Raw genomic sequence first — 20,111 nt, forward strand, 5'->3', positions numbered from 1 at the left:
CCCCTCTAGGAGGCAGTCAAAAACCCACATAAAACTTTTCACTCCCTAAAATCTTAACTACTAACAGTTGTTGACTGTTGACTGGAAGCCTTACCAATAACATAAGCAGTTGATTAAAATACATTTTGTTTTGTATATGTATTATAATCTATATTCTTACAATCAAGCAAGCTAGAGAAGAGAAATGTTAACAACAAAATCATAAGGAAGAGAACATACATTTACAGTACTTACTGCATTGATGGGAAAAACATCCACGTGTAGGTGGGCCATGCAGGTCAAGCCCCAGCTGTTCAATGGTGGACTGTAACCCATACCCACTTTTTAAGGCTCCTGTTAGGGATGAAAACCAGCCTCATTTCCACTTTCACAACATTAAGAGAGTAAGAAAGTGAAAACTCACGGTGTTGTAAACGAGTAGTGAAAGTTAACTAAATCTATAATAAATCTCCCTCAATGACAAGGCCAAGAGAACTGGACAGAACACCTGTGAGCCCCCTCTGCTGTGCCCCACCCACCCCAAAATAAGTAGAAATGTTCCTTGGTCATTCCCATTGTCTGGGCCTTGAAGCAATCAGAAAATGGCTCCCAATCCTGCAAAGGTCCAAGGTTGTTGCCTAAGACATACAGTTACCTGCCAGTAATCCATTCCCTGTATCCAGCTGGAAACTCCCCAATTCCAGTAAACGGATCTGCAGAAAGTGGAAGGAATTGGCAGTGGCAGGATTGAGAGCTGTGATTTCTGCAAGCAGGGGTGGCATGTGGGGCAATCCTAGAAACAAGAGCCTTAGCTGCCATGTTTATTGAGAACAGGGCCTTTCTATCATCCGATTCATTTATATTTGTAAAGAACCAAGTATTTTGTGACTTTTTTAAAGATTGTATTTATTTATTCATGAGAGACACAGAAAGAGAGGCAGAGACATAGGCAGAGGGAGAAGCAGGTTCCAGCCAGGGAGCCCAATTTGGGACTCCAGGATCATACCCTGAGCCAAAGGCAGATGCTCAACCACTGAGCCACCCAGGTATCCCAAGAGCCAAGTATTTTGGAAGAAGTGTCCACACCAGATGAAAGCAAATAGGCATCTAATAAAATGGACTGCCTACACAGCCATGTCCCTGCCACCTCTGCCCCGGCCCCACCCTGGCCCTAACAGCATTCACTTCTCCCCTCATCTGCATGGTAACAATGACTTGATACTATATGAGTCCAGTTCATGGACCATCGCTGATTGGACCATGGGTGAAAAATAGTTGGGCCAATGAACTTCTTCCCTAGGCCAATTGGACTTGGGAATACAATTTCAGATCATCAGAAGGTCACAGAAGAGACATTCTTTGAGAGCTAATGACCGCTGTTTTACAGCTTCAGTAGCAGAATTGAGCATAGGAGGGGAGGCTAGCCCTGAAAGGAAAGGAGGAGGAAACGGGAGGGGAGGAGAGGAGGAGAAGGAGAGTGGGAGGAAGAGGGAGGAAGAGGAGGATGAAGAAGAAGAGGAGAAGGAGGACGGGTGATGGAAGGCAAAGGCAAGAGCAGAGAGGAGACAAAAGCCCCAGTGACATTCTATCCCTGGCGCAATTGTTCCTGCTGCGCATTCGTTTCCAAGATACACTTTCGTATATTCACACTAATCTTTGTTTTACTCTAACTTAAGCCACCTACATGAATTTGTGCTGTGAATCCAGTACAATTCGAGGAAGAGGGCAGTGCTTGTTATAGAGAGAGAATTTAATTATTCTTTACACCACAACTTGCCGAAGTGCTACAAATAGACAAAGGAGCTTTAACCTACTCCAGAATATACAAATATTCTCATGTCACAAAGAGTGGAATGCGCTGCTCACAGCTCTGCTCGCAGGGAGGATTGGCTCTCCGAGCTGTGTTCAAAGCCACCTTTGAATGTGGCTGTCATGTAGCTGCCAGCCATTTTCAGCTTTCACACACACCACCCAGACTCCTTCATAAACCAAACGGGCTTTTTCCTCCTTCTGCCTCCACTTACACAGGACCTGCCATATGCCCATGGGAGTGGGCCCCAAAAGGGCTGGGGTGTGTTCCTGGTACAGGTGTCTAGGAGACCTGTTTTTTCAGCTTGCTCATGTCCTCTGGCCCTTTAGGGACTCTTCCAGATGTACTTTCCCATCTTGTGATCGCCTGCTACTAGGCTCGCCAGACTTTCTGACTCTGCTGATCCAACATAATGCAGCTCTCAATGAACAGTTCTAGATACAGTAGTCATTTGATGCCGCGTGATCAAGTTTTCAGTCTCCACCAGGGCTCAGTAACATGCCAGGAAGCGTCTCTAAAGTGACATAACTCTTTGCTACATGGCCCTGCTTCAAATTCCAGGGACTGTGTTAGTATTTTCTCACTGGGGCTTACCATGAAATTCACATTGAATCTTTCCCTACCATTAACACCCATAGTATCACAGGATCCGCTGGATCATATGACGCGAATGCCAGGGCCCTCAACCTTCCACAGAGCCCTTTCCTGGTGCAGTGCCAGCCAACGCCAACACCTTCTATGTCATGCAGTGTTAGAGAAGGAGCAACATTCCTGGTACTCTTGTGTCTCCTGGCAAGGGTACACCCCATCTCTTGCTCCTTGATGAAGTATTAAATTCATGTTCCAAGAAAGAACCGCTAAGTGAATGATGTTAGCTATCTAGTTTTACATTCTGGCCCCCCTTTTCATGCACCTGAGCTGGTAGGCAATACGTTGATAACTGGTGCAGAGATCTAGTGATATGATTTCAAGGAGATCTGTGGAGGTCATTCATCTCCCCAAATGTCTCCATATTGTGCAAAACATCTCTCATAGAGTGTGCCTTCTACTTCATGACCATGTCTATTGGGGCTTTCTTCAATGTAGATGATTCTGAAATCTGAATCTCTAGACTCGGTCTTGTCCAAGTTAACCCACTGGCCCTCAACTTTCTCTCCTGTCCTAGTTCTTTCCTCCAACCCTGTCCTGCTTCTCAGGATGGGAAAATCAAATGGAAGGCAGCATGGCATTTTGGAAACAGCAGCAGAATCCAAAACAGTCTTCACCAATGTAAGATTACATTTGAGGCTAGCTTGGAGGAAAGAATGAATTGAATATCTAGAACCAGAGTAAGGTAGGTCCAGGCAGCGGAAAGAAAAAAGGAAAGGTACAGGATGATGAGATGTGGCATGTGTGAGGAAGAGGAGTGATCCAGTGTGATCTGACAAGCCTTATAATTCTCCAGGTGGATCAGGGCGGGGGGGGGGGGGGTATTTTTGTTGTATTTTTAAAAATATCTCAAAGCCATTTCAAGGAATACAAGCTAAGAGCCATAGAAAAATGGAATATTGTATTTTATATTTGGACTCATCACTGTAGGGAAAAGAAAAGATGGTTATTTCCCAGGTCATATATACAACATGTCAGTTAATAATTTCTCATTGGACATGCACCCTTTTTCTCAGTAGCCCCTCAATGTTGCTCCACATCAAATTCATTGATGACTATCACCTTAGTGCTTTTCCCACCACATTAATGACTCCAAACCTATAATTTTCTGGCTTTCACTTCTTTTTTAATTCTTTTTCTTCAGGTTCCGTCTTTCCCTAGTCAATTGCTTTCCATTTATCTTGATTAAACCTCACTCTATTGATTTTTGTCCTTTCTCAAACTTCTCAGAAACCTGCTGTATATTAATTCTGTTTTCTGTGGTATTAACTCTCCCTCCTGGCACCGGGTTACGTTTAGGGAAGCTCTAAAATCCAACAACATTGGGTAACCTCCTTTTCAAATTTTGGATGCAATTTTTAATTCTAATAGGATGAGAAAATATATTTTACATTAGGAGGGGATTGTTCAAATAATTCACTCTTGCTTTACTGTAGAAAATTATAACACTAAAGAGGCATCTACTAAAAAGCTAAACTTTAATATATGCCTTCCTTTACAATCTTTACAAATGCCTTCTCTTTAAAATAAAGAGATAAGTGCATATCCCAATATCAAGGATACTGACTATTTTGAGCATTAAGATAATAAGCAGAATACAAATAATATATAATTACTTTTATTTTGCTGTGTATCAAATATTATGCATTCATTCATTCATTTAATTTTCATGAGAGTCCTAAGAATGCACACCTAAGTAATTTATTCAATGCGATGCAGCAAGGTGGGATTTGAACCCACATATTTCTGACTCCTCCTACTGTGATAGAATGCCCCACTTTTAATTTATTCATGCAACTTAATAACTTATTTTCTGAGAGTCTGCTATTTTCCACGCACACTGCTGGACACTGAAGATACAGTGATGAATAGATAATTTTCAGCTCTCATACATCTTGTCTGTGACTTAGACAAGTCTCTCTCTTAGGTTCATCTATATACATTACTGAACATAAAATGAAACCACTAGACAAAAAAAAAAAAAAAGAAAGAAAGAAAGAAAAGAAAGAAAGAAAGAAAGAAAGAAAGAAAGAAAGAAAGAAAGAAAGAAAGAAAGAAGAAAGAAAGAAACCACTAGACACGAGCTCCTTCAGTGGACCTCCCTGTACCTCAAAATGTGTTCATACCCGCCCATCTTTCCTTCTCTCCATTTCACTTCAGAGGGAGAAATGTCCATCCTATTCTCTTGGATCTACTGCCAGTGGCCAAAGCTGTGGTTTTGATCCCATGCACTTCCAACATTTCTGGAAACTGTTTTCCCTTAGTTATCACAAGACTCTCTCATCTTCAATCTCTCTCTCTCAACCAATTATTTCTTTTGGTCGAAATTCTCCAAAAAAATAATTGTTAATTTTTTTGGTCTTATTTCTTAAGCAACCACTTTCATTTTTGTCCTCAGCAATAACTTTAACAGCTTTTAGACTTGTTTTGACACTTTCGTGCATCCTATTCACTCTACAAACAAATGTGGTGTATCTTTTGCCTCCCCATTTTCCCACTTGAAGGTAAGAAGAAATAAATATTAAGTGCCCTAATCCCTCCCTCTACAGTATGATCCTTCTGAGGAATGTGTTTTGCTTGGCTCTGCAGGGTTTCCCTGGGAGATGTGGCTGTGGTCACACTTGGTGATGGCGTGCTATTTGCTGGCTGCATCCATCGCTGTCACATCTTGTTCCCCTACCAGCACACAGGTACTTCATCCACTCAGGTCCTCATCTCAGGTTTGCTCAGAGAACCCAAATTAAGAAAAGAGACCCTTTCAAACCAAGTCCTTTTTATTCTAATTCTTTACGCTCTTTCCAAATCTTTCTTCATATGTTCTCTGAAACTGTTTTGTTTTAAGCACTTCTCTTCTGGCTCCTGTGTGAACTTGTCTTGCTGCCTCTACCACCTTCTCCCTCTAAACCATCCCTTACACACTTTGAGTACAACCTTTCCTAAAATGTATACCTGCTCATGTCACTTCTCTGCTTAAAAACTTTTGAGGTCTTTTTTATTGTCCACAGAATGAAGTTAATGTCATTGATGTGGACTATTAAGCCCTTTTTAAATGCACACCAACCTACATTTTTGGTCTTATAACCTGCCATACTGCCCATGGTCCAGCCACATCAAATTAGTTATGCCTTCCCTAAACACGCACGATTTATTTTCATAACCCTTGTCTTTGCACACAGTTTCTTCTTCGTGGTGTGTCCCTCTTCTCTTTCCCTCTCTCCCTCACCTAGAAACACATTCATTCTTCAAGACTCCACCCAGATGCATCTAGAAAACATTCTTAGTTTTCCTAAACATGGCTATATTTCCAACGGGATGGTGTAGCACTCTGTTCAGATCTCTATCCCATGACCTACTTTCTATTGAAATTTGTGTTCACACATCTGTCTCTGTCACTAGCCGGTAAGTTCTCCCAGGTCGAGACCACCGTTTACCAATCTTGTTTCTGAATGCTAGCAACAATACCTAGCAATAAGTATCTGGATAAATGAATGAATGATAGAAACTATAGGGGCAGCCCTGGTGGCTTGGTGGTTTGGCACCATCTTTGGCCCAGGGTGTGATCCTGGAGACCCGGGATCAAGTCCCATGTCAGGTTCCCTGCATGGAGCCTGCTTCTCCCCCTGCCTGTGTCTCTGCCTCGCTCTCTCTCAATCTCTATCTGTCATGAATAAATAAATAAAATTAAAAAAAAAAAGAAAAGAAACTACAGTTAACTGATGTGAAAGGAAAGAAGCAAGTGGGATGACTCTAGGCTTTTCACTCTCCAGTTTCCTCCACCCCCCTCCTCTACCAGAACCACCACATATAAACTATAATTACTGAAGTATATTTAATTTTAAAGCAAGTCTCAGGTACAGCATAATTTTTGAAACAAGAAGTCCGTTCCAGCCCTAATAATATCTCTCAGACTACCACTCCAACACATGAAAATCTTTTATTAAAGATACAAACCTTTCATTTCAACACTAAAGAAAAAAATGCTAAAGTTCAAATGACTTGGGAGTTAACATGTTTATGCAAATTAGTTTTATTGCTAAAGTAAATTGTATCAAATTTTGATATGAGTAGAGGACTAACAACCAAGAAGGCAATGAGTCTCTGAAGAAGTGGGGCTACTGGTGCCCTGAATCCATTCCTTTGTACTGAGACAAATGAAATTTATGCACAGAAGTGTTATATTGTGTATTTCCACGTGTTCTACTAAATTGCAGATTCTTTCTTCTTCTACCACCAAAATGTGTCTATCAATGTCCCATTTCCTGAGGACCCTGCTCTGAACTTGTCTAGGCCGGCAAATATATGACCTCTTTTATAGTATTTCATTTACCTCAATTAAATATTTACTGAGTGTTGATTATATGCTCAGCATAGAGGGATGCTATATCTAATATTTCACAGTATATACAAGCCCAGTTTTTCCAACACTCTAAGTGGGCATTCATTGCCTCCAGGAAGAGTTGTTACGGTCAAGCCAGTTTAAGAGAGCCAATGCCACTCTTCATATAATAAAAATGATTTGAAAGAATGTGTCATTTAACAGAGAGAATATTTCCCTTTCCTGTACCTTAACCCATCCTCTGTTCCTTTTTTTTTTTTTAAAGACTTTATTTATGTATTTTGTTGTGCCCAAGATTGCGAATCCGAGAAACCACCAAGGAGCCGACACCAATGCAAACACACGAGGGTTTATTTACAAGCTCAAGCTTGGGTCCAAGTATACTCCATACAGCAGAGCAGAGGCTTGGACCCCGAGACTAAGAAGCACAGCAGGGTTATAGGGGCCAGTGGCCAATGAGATTGTAACATACGCAGAAAGTTGCACAGTCATGTTGGTCCACACGCAGGTGGCCAATTGAATTACGATTTACCTTATAGTGACCATTTGAACTAGCCTATTATTCTGGTTAGAATTGGCGCACAGGTTTGGCGGGCAAAAGAGGGGTTCTCATTCCTTGGCTGGTTAAAGGTCAGAGGTCCCGCATTCCTAAGTGTGCTGGTTTCTGATAAGGGTGTGCTTAATAGCTAAACTCGGGTGAGGGAGTGCCTTAAACTACAGGCAGGTGGTGTGGGGGGTTTTACATGAGATGGCAGGGGTAGCACAAAATGGAGTTAGTCCTGCTCTGCTTGTCCAGGGGTAGGGGATTTTTGTTAGATTTCCTGGGTCCCACATTTCCCCCTTTTTCAGAGGATCCTTTGCAGGACCCAATCATGGGTCCTGGGCCCCTGTTGACAAAGGCAATGGTCTTAATTTTTCTCGGCCTCCACATATTTAAGAGAGAGAGAAAGTGAGTGAGATTGAGGAAGAGAGCATGAGAGAGGGAGGGGCGGAGGGAGAGGGAAAAGCAGAGTTCCCAGCAGGGAGCCCAACTCAGGGTTGGATCCTGGGGACTCCAGGATCATGACCTGAGCAGAAAGCAGATGTTAATCAATAGAGCCACCCAGGCATTCCACCCACTCTCCTCTCCTTAGACCTCAAAGCTTCTGTACTGAGGATGAGGGAAAAGTAACTGAAGACCCAAATAAGTATAAATATTCAAGAGAAGAAGGCTTGAAAGAAAGAAAATCCCCCTGTTCTCAACAAACCCCATCCACATACATGCAGTCCTGTAGTGTTAAGATTGTTAGAGAAATATAGCAGCATGGCCAGAGCCAGCCTCCAGGGCGTCCCCTGACCTAGTGTGGAGTAGAAAATCAAACAAATTTTCCTGAGTCCCAGGGAAGATCAAGGAATTATCAGACGTTGAGCCACACTGAGAATGTCCTGAACTCTGCATGACATAGCTACAACCTGTGTGGTCTGATGAGATGGGACAGAGCCAGCCTGCACAGGTAATAACCAGTTTTCACACTCATCAATCGCCCAAGATCTGTGGGCCACCTCAGGAATGGGGATGCCCAGAATTGAGGACATCTTCAATTATCTGAGGTCAAATTTTTACCAAACAGAAGAATGAAGGCAAAGATAAAGAACTTTGATTTATAGCAAATGAAAGATACATTTCTTGTAAAACTGAAGTTGTGATCTAGCATTTATGCCAATACGTCAGCACTTACCTAAAGCAGTGAATGACTCTAAAAACAGAGTGAATTATAGGGTGCCTTCCTTAAAAAGAGTCTATGGAAGGAGAATGGACTTTAGACCCAGACTTTAGACACAGCTTGCATGTCCCCAGCTAGGGCTATGTGTTTATATTGCCTGGCTCGCTTTTGTCAGCTATAGAATGAAAATAATGTTTTAGAATTAAACAAGGGGTGGAAGTTAAAATCCTGGATACATGTTATGAGCTCAGTAGATGCTATTTCCTTTATTTCTACAAAAACTATTTTTTTCTTTTTTTTCTATTTTTTCTTAATTTAGAGGCCATATTTATATAAAAGAAAGAATAATCATGCCAAGATATAATGACTCAATCCTCTAATTACTTAGAAAGCATGACTGCGGACTTCTGTTACAGTAGGAAGAAGGTGACATTCTGCTGAATGTGTAGCGACAACTTTTTCCCTCCTACCAAATTCCACAATGCTGATTTCACCTGCTCCTAGATTTCTTAGATGTTTGGATCAGAGTTTAACCTAAGTGAACTCTGGTTGTAGTGGCCACACAGAGCTCATCTGTAAACTTGAGGTATTGTCTGATCACAATATAATAGAAGGAAGCTTTTTTTTTTAAGATTTTATTTATTTATTCTTGAGAAACACAGGGAGAAGCAGAGGGAGAAACAGAGGGAGAAACAGAGGGAGAAGCAGAGGGAGAAGCAGGCTCCCTATGGGGGGCCCAATGCCAAACTCCATCCCAGGACCCTGGGATGACGCCCTGAGCCAAAGGCAGATGCTCAACCACTGAGCCATCCAGGTGCCCCAGAAGGAAGCTTTTTTATTTTTGCTCACAGTGGTAAGATTTTGTGCAACTGAATTTGAATCGTAAAGTCCATTTCAAGCACACCCTCTTTAAGCACTGGTCTCTGCAGATGAAAGGAGTAAAATGAGGTTTCTAATTTACAGTGAGTGTTATGATGCACAAGGTAGCCATAGCTTTCGGGGAAGGAAAGTGAGGACTTGACACAGCAATTTAGAATTTTTATAGTTAGTATCATTTTCTTGTTAGTGGGTCCATTGACAATCATAATATCAGGGCATAAAAGTTGGTGTTAACTTTACTTTGCTATTCCCAAATTTTCACCTTATTTTTTTTCTAGTTCAAACAATCATTGACAATTATAGCTGAAGTGGATTGTAGAGATCAGTCAACCCACAGACAGCAGTGTGGCAGTTTCTAGGCAGAAGTTCATGTACAGGTGGTTTAATTTTCTCTCCTCAAAATGTTTCCTCCTCCTTTTCTTCTTTTTTCTTTCTTCCTTCCTTCCTTTGTTTTTTTTTTTTTTTGTTACTGTTCATTTCTATTTTTCTCTTTTTTAATATCAAAGTATGACTTAGATACAGGAAAGTGCCAAAAGCTTAAGTTTTTTAAAGATTTTATTTATTCATGAGAGACAGACAGAGAGAGAGAGAGAGAGAGGCAAAGACACAGGCAGAGGGAGAAGCAGGCTCCATGCAACGAGCCGAAATGGGACTTGATCCCAGGACCCCAGGATCATGCCCCAGGCCGAAGACAAGCACTAAACCGCTGAGCCACTCCCACATTTCAATCAAAATACTGAACATTTTTACAGTTTCTTGTAGCCCTCTTATAATCAAAACAATCCAAAATAGCCACTATTCTGATATCTGTACCCACAGATTAATTTTTGTTTGCTTAATTTTAAATCTTGCATAGACGGAATCCTATTGTATGCCATCTTTTGTGTGCATGAATACAGCTGCTATGAATAATCTTGTACATGTCTGTTGGCAGACATGTGCATCCATTTATGTGTATTTATCCAGGAATTAAATTACTAGGTCACAAGTCATAAATATTTTATATATATGCTTACATCTGCCAGTTTTCTGAAATGATTGAATTGGTTTATATATTCAGCAGCAATGTATGAGTTCTAGGTGCTCCACATCCTCACCAATACTTGGTAAAATGTTTTCAATGAATTTTAATTTGAATTTATCTAAGGTCTATGTGAATCTTCCTCAGTCTGTATGCCTCCCCCTGTTTCCCATCCAGACTTTAAGTTCAAGGCCCTTGAAGGCCGTTAGCCAAATAACAACTAATCTCATCCAATTCCTCATTTACCAGATGAAGAAAACTGGCCCCAGTAAGTCTACCTCGGTAACCCTGCATCATATAATTAGTAACAAATTTTGAATTAGATCTCAGATTGACTGGACTTCTAGCCCAAGCCTCTTTCCACTGCATGGCACTGCCACCCACTGCTACTCAGTCCCCCTTTTGACTCTTATCCCCAATTGCTAAATCCTCTTTCAGATAATTTTATGAAAGAAAAGGCACTTTTGATGATGGGCCTCGCTTGGCACCATATTGTTGGCCTGTATCACAACACTTTCTCTTGCTTCTCTTCTTGAACAATAAATGGAAAGCATAACTTCAATTATGTTTCAGAGAAGGTAGCATGCAGTAGTTAAAAAAAAAAGACTGGAATAGGAATCATCAGTTGACCACCTGCTAGATTTTACAATCATATTGAAGGAAAGAAGAGCCTACTAATAATGGAAATAGGTCTTTCTTATCCTGCCTCCAGGGCTCTATTACCACATTCACAAAATCTTTAGGGAAAAAGGGTAGTGGCTTACTGGCAAGTATTTCTTCCTCATCCCCACCTAATTCATATGGTATAAACACTCTCCTAAAAGCAGAGAGGGATATAAACAAAGTTATATGAAGAAACATGATGTGATTTGAATTAGGCAAAGACTATTAAAGAAGTTTGAAAAGTAACCAAAGACACTGACAATGTCTATTGTTTTCCTCAGTTTCTTTACATATGAAACGAGGAGTTAGCTGAATTATTTTTAAGATTGCCATTGGCTTGGTAGTTCTGTGAATGGATTAACCATAAACATAATTTATATGATGGAGGGAAAACATAAAGCAAGACCAGGGTTTATTTATGAGGATCTTGCTTGAGAAACAGACTTAATTATGTAAACTGGAGACAAGTGTCATCTGATGAGCTGGCATTTCCATTAATTGGTCATTGACATGAACTTGTCTTATTATTATGTCATCATCCATCATTCTCCTTCTCCCGCCTCACCTGCCTTCCAACTGTATTTGATTAAACAAATTTACGTTTAGTATTTGACAAAGAAATACTTTCTTTTCTTATACAGTCACACTGTATCAAAGTGATATATTCCTTACTGGTTTATCTGAGAAATATGTGATCAATTATTATGCTGTACAAGAGCAAAAATCTGAAAGCAATAAATCTATCTCAAATGAACAATATAAAATTGTATTTATAGAACCTGAAATGAAATTAACATTAGTCATCTTTTCACCAAATGATCTGAAGCATACTTCTTGTTCCAGAATGATCTGAAGCAATAGAATAAAAACTCAGAACTTTTGGGATTTCTCATGTCTAAAAAATAAATAAATAAAATAAATAAGGCCTGTGAAAAAGCTAGATTAAAATTACCAGGGAGTGTTTTGATTTGTTTTGACAGTTTGGGAACTCCAGTGATAAGACATTCAGTACCTCACTTAGGAATCACCTTTTCCCCTTGTCATACAAGGATTCATGTTTTCTTTAATTAGAAATTGATTAGAAGCCTAATAAAGCTTGATGAGTGGTTACACTAAAAATCCCTTTGCAAAAGGCTGAACTCTATCTACTTGCACAATTTCTTTCCTTGTGCTCACTCCATGTCCTCAATCCATGTCTGAAAAGAGGTTGGAGAGAAATTCAACTTATTTTTCTTTGTATAGTTTCTCACTAAATTTTTAATTACTTAGGAGCTGTTCTAATGGGTAGGTCAGAGTAACCGAAAAAGTGTAAATAATCTTTTTTTGTACAGAGTGAGATGAATAAATTTAAAGATTTGCTTGAAGTTTCTAGAGATTTGCAGAAGCAAAGATTTGCAGGAGGAGCACAGGCTTCGTTGAGAGAAATACTTTAGTTTACACCAACAGGAAGTGGTTTGTGATTCACTAAGACCAAAATCTCTAACTGTCCCCTTAAGGACAAATATATGCCTATTTGAGTCAGAAATGCAGATTCTGTGAGTCAGTAAAACAGTATAAATATCTGGGACTCCAGGATGGCTCAGCAGTTTAGTGTCTGCCTTTGGCCCAGGGCGTGATCCCGGAGTCCCGGGATCAAGTCCCACATTGGGCTCCCTGCATGGAGCCTGCTTCTCCCTCTGCCTGTGTTTCTACCTCTCTCTCTCTCTCTCTCTCTCTCTCTGCATCTCTCATGAATAAATAAATAAATAATTTTAAAAACAGTATAAAAATCTTTCAACAAAAGCTATTGAGTAAAGTTCAAAGTCTAGTAGCTCCACATGGCGGTGTAAATGATGGCCCTGGGTCACATTTTCCTCATAGTCAGGCTCAGGACTTACCAAGTGTGTATTTTGACGGAGATACAGAAAGAGGGTTACAGGTAAAACTTCTGTGGTGATGGGTAAGCAAGAGATCTTACTATTCTTTACCAGAGAAATAAAAAATTCTGTGGAAAAATAGATCAGTGAAAAAAGTCTGACCTAGAAGTAAAGCAAGCAAAGCACACTTAAAGCAAAAACAGGGTACAGAGAAATGCCCTGGCTGGCAGGTTCTGTTTGGGCCCAATAAGGAACACACTCAGCATCAGGTACCACCAGGGCAGTTACCTGAGCGAGAGTGCAACAGGGTAACACACAGGGATGTGGGGTCATGCCTAGGTGTAAGAGCAAGTGAGTAGAGACAACAGGCAGGAGTGTGGTCACCAACAAGCATGGTGAAGCTGAGTCGGGCAAGAAATGGCTCAGTGGGGATCAGAGGGACCATAGTCAAGGAAGTAAGAACAGCAAAAGATACCTGAGAAGATATCAGAATCCTGTCTTCCCACGGATTCTTATTGTTCCTGTTGTTCAGTGTGGTGGTTGATTTATCCGAGGAAATGACAGGGTCATTCTTCCCTACTAGAAGGATCTGAGGCCTAGAGGAGGGGTTTTATTTTCATCTAAATAAACTTTTTCTAGGTCTATACTGGATACTAGTCACCCTAGCCAGTCTGGAGCTATACCCAAGAAGCCAGTGGAAGCAGAATCCTTTGGATATCCTAAAACTTCCATTGTTCACTTCTTCCCTAAAACAAGAGTCCCAATGTAATAGCTATGCTCTTACCCACGATTCTCATATAAGCCAGAAAAAAAAAAAAATCCAAAGAGTCATATAGACTCCATGCTCAGCACAGAGTTTGCTTGAGATTCTCTCTCCCTCTCCTGCTCTTGCTCTCTCTCTCTCTGTAAAATAAAAAATAAATATATCTTCAAAGAGTCATAGAAGCTGGATATAGCAAAATAGGCAGCTCTAGGGAAAACAAAAATAACCAGTTGACTACTGCTCGTCAATTTGAGTGGAAAACTGAACCTGGATCCAGGATGGAATCTCAGTGAAACTAGAAAAAGTGAAAACATTTCTTATATGCCTCAGGGAAAAGTAAAGGCTGCGAGGCCATGTACAGGCCAGGTTTGGGAGGCAGACCAGGAGTGTTGGCTATAAATTTCAGTGATTGCACACCTGAAAGAATTTATATTTTTAAAAATCTTCAGGTATGGCAGTTTCTGTTTCAAAATATCCTTCCTAACCACAGTGAAGGGATTAGGGAAGAAAAGAACTAATTTATCTGAATTTTTAAAGCAGTATTTAAACTGGATATTTTTAGGTTAAAAAAAAAAAAAAACTATACTCAAACACTCTAACCTTTGTTTAGAAACTTCGTTTCTTACAGGGACACGGTTGGCAATTTTGAGTCTACTTAAGTATATTCTAGTGTTGAACAGATAAGCAAATAGTTTATAGATAATGAAAGCCAGGCTTCACACTGTTGAAGTTTTGAATAGAGAAAGGAAACGACTAGAATGAATTGTGCACTGGTGGATTAAGATTGGAGGTATTAGCATGAACTCATGGTCTTTAGATGACAGAGAGAGAGAGAGACAGAGAGAGACAAGATCTTTTTATGTGCATAGTTGGTATTGATTCGTGATTGCCTACTGCTGTCTGCTGGGAGCACCAGAAGCAATAACACCCAGGAGAAATAAACACTTTTTAGCACCACATCTTGGTTTAAATACATGATTCTCCAGTAAAAAAGAAACATTTAGAGCAGTGGTTAATTCCAGGGCTGGAGCAGGGAAAACTCAAGATGAGCTTGGAGAATCCTGAGAGGTTGTAAAGTGAGGAATTACTCCAAAACGAATAGGGGTTTCAACATGCTGAAACCACCACCCAAAGAGCTCTGAATAGCCCAACTGGGATGTTTTAAGATGAATGAATGAATGAATGAATGAGTGAATGAGATTATAACCCATGAAATAAAATAAGTACCAATTAGTAAATGTGGGAGACGAAATAGCTCTTATTCACAGCAGAATTATTTTTAATAAACATGGAAAGAGTGAGGAAGTAGACAATTACAACAGCACAGTAATAAGCAGGCAGGCAAGATCCAGCCATGGATGCTAAAATTAGTGGGCGAAATCTTGAGAAACTGTAATTTCTCAAACTATCCCCCCAAGATATTTATTAATTAAAAACGCAAACTACTAACGTCAGAGGGGAGAAGCCAGCAGATGCCACCTTCACTTGTGATAAGACAGAGTCTTCACGCACTCCCTGGGAAGGGCACAACACTTCTGTGACACTCTTGCCAAAATAAGCATAATCTCAGTCTCCTCCGGGGAAAACATCAGACCAGGGGAAGTTAAGGCACTTTTATAAAACAACAGTCATCTTCAAACGTGTCCTTGTCATGAAAGAAAAGACAGTAATTGTCCAAGATTCTGGGAGACTTAGGAGACATGACAAGTTGCAGTGTGGACGTGTGCATCGGATACTAGAACAAAGACAAGCTTTAGGGGAAAAGCTGGTGAAATCCAGATAAAGTCTGTAGTTTACATCATAGTATTGTGCCAAGGTGAATGTCTTGGTGTTGGTAACTGTATGACGGTTACATTGTGTTGACTAACACTGGATGCAATTGGGTGAAAGGTAGAGAGAAGCTCTTCGTACCGTTTTTGCAACTTTTATGTAAATCTAAAATTATTTCAAAATAGAGAGTTAAAAACTATTTTTACTTAATTATGTCTGCTGTCTTCTCACTGCATTTTGGATTGAATTGCATTGAAATGATTTAAACTCCAAGAATCAAAGACCAAGGAGGGAATGATGGGAGGAGAAAAAATAAGATGACCAATTCTCCAGAACTGAAGCTACTGAGGAGGACCCCAGGGGTGGTGTCAGGCAGTGTCAGGGGATGGGGACCCAGCTTCAGCCTAAATTATAATCTGCCTTCTCCAGCCATATTTCGTGGACTATGGAGCTGTGTCCTCCAGAAGAAAACTGACATTAGGGACTGAGGAGAGTCTGGAGAAGAATTTACTTAAGGCAGCATTTCTCAAACTTTAGTTACTTTGCATATCATTGTCACGATTCTTATTAATCCTTATGCCTCCCGAATGATTGCTTGCTGGATGATTTTTATGACATTGGCCTTGAAATTACTCACTTTTTAAACTTGCTCTTATCTCTGTGCTACCTAAAATCATCGTGGGGCTCCTGGGTAGTGCAGCTAGCCGAGCATCTGACTCCTAGTTTCAGCACAGGTTGTGATCTCAGGGTCATGAGATCAAGCCCCGCATGGAGTTCCTCACTCAACCTGGTGTCCGCTTGAGATTCTCTCTCCCTCTCCTTCTGCCCTCCTACTTACTCTCTCTCTCAATAAATAAATATTTATTTTAAAAATCATCTTGCATGTCACCAGTGGCTCACAAACTATAATAGAGAGGCAACTGAGTCTTAGAGGTTGTGAAGGAAAGCTACCAGAAATGCAGAAGCTAAGGGGACCCTTTCCCATACAACACATCACACACACACACACACACACACACACACACACACACACACACACACACCACTGTCTCTCCCTAAGCAGAGGGAAACATGGAAGAGGAGCCAGGCATTCTTGCAGCTTTGGCATGAGAAATGCCAGGCTTTGGAGCATTGAAGGATCCAGCAAACATAAGGTAGCTCTGGACCCTCTAGCACATAGACTATCAGGAGTAGGGGTGACTGTCAGGAATCCTGGAGTGGCAGAGACAGCAGAGGAGGGAGGAGTGGTGGTGGCACTGAGCCAGGGAAGGAAGGCCAGACTGGAGGTGGGAGCCCTTGTCACTATATCTGGAAGCACCCAGTATAGCTCAATGCATAGGCATAAAGCTTCTTGTGATTGTCAACAGGGTCCCACAGCTGTAAGGCCCTGTCAGGCAGGGCGTGTGCTGGGAACCACACTGAATAGGCTGGAAGGGGATTGAAGCAAACAATCGTGTTACAAAGTGACAGAAGGAACATGTATCATGACTGTTTGTGCAATACCTCATAGGACTCTGAGAAATAACTGGGGGCCAACTCGTGTGACTTCATGTGCTTGGAGGTACTGTACTAGTACCTGGGGAGGCAGTGAGAACTAATCTCGCAGGTAGCAGCCATGATATACAGTTATGGGAGTATAAATTGATAAAGCCATTCTACAAACATCTGGCAGCACTTAGTGAAATAAAGTGTGGGTGCATCTTATGATCCCTTAATAGGAGAAAATTTCCTACATGGTCTTCTAAGAGGAATTGTTCATTACAGCTTGGTTTGTGGTAGCATGTATTTGCAAGCAATCTAGCTGTTCATTATTAGAGTAGTGAATAAGTATAGTAGGGGCATACTATGGAACACTAAGCAGCAATCAGAACAAGGAATTACATGTGTGTAACATCACATGTTTTGAGCTTAAAAACAGAGAGTTGGGAGAAAGTACAAATTGATAAAATAATGTACTTGCTAACACTTATGTACACTTTTTATGTGTCAGGCACTATTCTAGGCCCTATATGCTTATGAACTCACTTGCTCCTTGCAAAAGCCTCATGAGTTAGGTACCGGCATTGTCCCCAAGATTATATGTGAGGAAATTAAAGCACATAGACATTAAATATTAAATGAGTCATCCAAGATCATATAGTAAATAAGTGGCAAAGGATATATTTTTTTTTTGCCTACCTCTAAAATCCATGCTTTTAACTACTACAGGATACCAGTACCTCTCTCAATAAAAAACAGGAAGCAACTTTGAATTCAATGCACAACTGTGATGTTAAAAAACACATACAGACTATCATAAATAAATAAAAAAGTTAAAAAAAAAAACACATCCCAAAATTTGAGTACAAATATATAAAGATACATAGTACACTTCTAAGAACATATAACGAAAAAGAGCGGAATGACTGAATATGCCTTTTTGGAGTAGAGCAGGTGAGAGTGAGTGAAGAGTAGGAGAGAAAGAGGAAAATAAAGTGAATGAAATAATGTAATATAAACTACATAAAATAGGAGTAAGGCTTAGAACTGACGAGTCATGCGGGGGAGTTTTAAGAGAAAGCAAGGGAGGCCCCGTGCTGAGAGTGTAGGTTCAGCGTCATCCAGCTTGGGAGTAAAACAAGCAAAGCCTGAAACTACTGGTCTACCACATAAATCAAAATGCACTCAGTAACTGGAGGAAGCATTACTCCAGGATAGAGAATCTGCCGTTTGGTTCGTACTTACTATATAATAATTCATTAAATTACTTGTCCATTTATTCACCCAAGCAGAATTGTTCTTGAGTTGAGATATAATTGACCTATAACAATATGTTAGTTTTAGATGTATAACATAATAATTTGATATATGTATATATTGCAAAATGATTGCCATAATAAATTTAGGCAACATCCATCACCATACATAGTTACAAACATTGTTTTTTCTCATGATGAGAACTCTTAAATGAGTTTCTCTCCTAGAAAAACTAAGAGAAACTCTTGGTTTATAGGTTTCTGTTTCTTTCTTTCTTTTTTTCTTAGATTCCACATATAAGTGAGATAGAGTATTTATCTTTCTCTGTCTGACTTATTTCACTTAGCCTAATGCCCCCAAGTTCCCTCCATGTTGTTGCATATGGCAGGATCTTCTTCCTTTTATGGCTGAATAATATTTTGCTATATGTATATGCCACACCTCCATTGTCCATTCATCTGTTGATTGGATGTCTTGGCTATTGTGAATAATGCTACAATGAATGTGGAGTGCATATATCTTTTCAAGATAGTGATTTCACTTCTTTGGATAAATACCCAGAACTGCAATTGTTGTGTCATATGGTAGTTCTATTTTTAATTTTTGTAGTAGCCTCTGTAGTCTTTTCCATTGCAGCTGCACCAATTTACATTCCCACCAACAGTGCACAAGGGTTCCCTTTTCTCCATGTCCTCGTCAACACTTGTTATTTCTTGTCTTTTGATAAAAGTCATTTTAACAGGTGTGAGATGTTTTCTCACTATGCTTTTGATTTGCATTTCCCTGATGATGAATGACGTTGAGCATCTTTTCATATACCCGTTGACCATCTGTTTGTCTTCTTCGGAAAAATGTGTATGCAATTAATCTCCTTTTTAATCAAATTGTTAGGGTTTGATTTTTTTGAGTTATGTGCATTCTTTATGTATTTTGGATATTAATTCCTCATCAGATATATGATTTGCAAATATTTTCTCCCATTCAGATAGGTTGCCTTCCCATTTCGTTGATGGTTTCCTTTGCTGTACAGAAGCTTTTTAGTTTGATGTACTCTCATTTGTTCATTTTTGCTTTTGTTGTCTTTACTTTTGGTGTCAAATCCAAAAACTCTGTGCCAAGACCCATGGCAAAGAGTTTTCCAGTTTTATTTTTTTCTGGGGTTTTATAGTTTCAGTCTTATATAAAGCAAAATATTTTGACCCCAAAATTTCATCCCTGTATGCCTCAGGTTCTATATCTTTGACCTACTAACTCTCTTTGTTGTGTCAAGAATTGTTTTTTAAGATTTTATTTTATTTATTCATGAGAGACACAGAGAGAGACACAGGCAGAGACACAGGCAGAGGGAGAAGCAGGCTCCATGCAGGGAGCCCAACCTGTGACTCGATCCCGGGTCTTCAGGATCACACTGCGGGATGAAGGTGGCACTAAACCGCTGAGCCACCAGGGCTGCCCTGTGTCAAGAATTAAATAATATCTGTTAATCTTATATCTAATTCATAATGGGTCTTCCTGGTAGCAACAATCACTACAAAATAAAACTGATGACTAAAGTTGTGCATTTAGGATTTATTAATGACTACAAAGCATTGGAAATATCAAACATTTCCTGCAAAAATATATCTCAAAATTTGGCTCAAGAAAACAGTACTTTTGATACACAGGAAATAATAGACACAAAAGAAAATGGCAGTGGTGGAAATTTTAATCTCTAGTATTGGATTAATGGATGGATTTAATCTTTTGTTGTAAAATTTATGCAGAAAACTGTTTTCAACTTAGTTTCATTAAAATAAAAATATAATAAAATTTAATGACTTTTACCCCTGCTATATAAAAAGTGATTAAGTAATATAATTATAGTTAGCTCCAGGAAATTCTTTCTTACTGAAAATTCATCCATGATGGTATTTAACGTATCTGTAGTAACAAGAAACCAACCCTCTT

The 20,111-nt window shown here is 39.9% G+C and overlaps 1 long non-coding RNA gene across 2 annotated transcripts in view; it reads right to left on the reverse strand.

Moving 5' to 3' along the window:
* Nucleotides 1-20,111, reverse strand: part of LOC102153920 — a 122,312-nt gene that overhangs the window by 161 nt on the left and 102,040 nt on the right. For both annotated transcript variants that reach the window (XR_005371204.1, XR_005371201.1), the window contains one exon: nt 235-333. This is a non-coding gene — a long non-coding RNA (uncharacterized LOC102153920). The remainder of the gene's footprint in view (nt 1-234; nt 334-20,111) is intronic.

This window comes from Canis lupus, chromosome 16 (genome assembly GCF_011100685.1).
Source record: "Canis lupus familiaris isolate Mischka breed German Shepherd chromosome 16, alternate assembly UU_Cfam_GSD_1.0, whole genome shotgun sequence".
Taxonomy (NCBI): domain Eukaryota; kingdom Metazoa; phylum Chordata; class Mammalia; order Carnivora; family Canidae; genus Canis; species Canis lupus.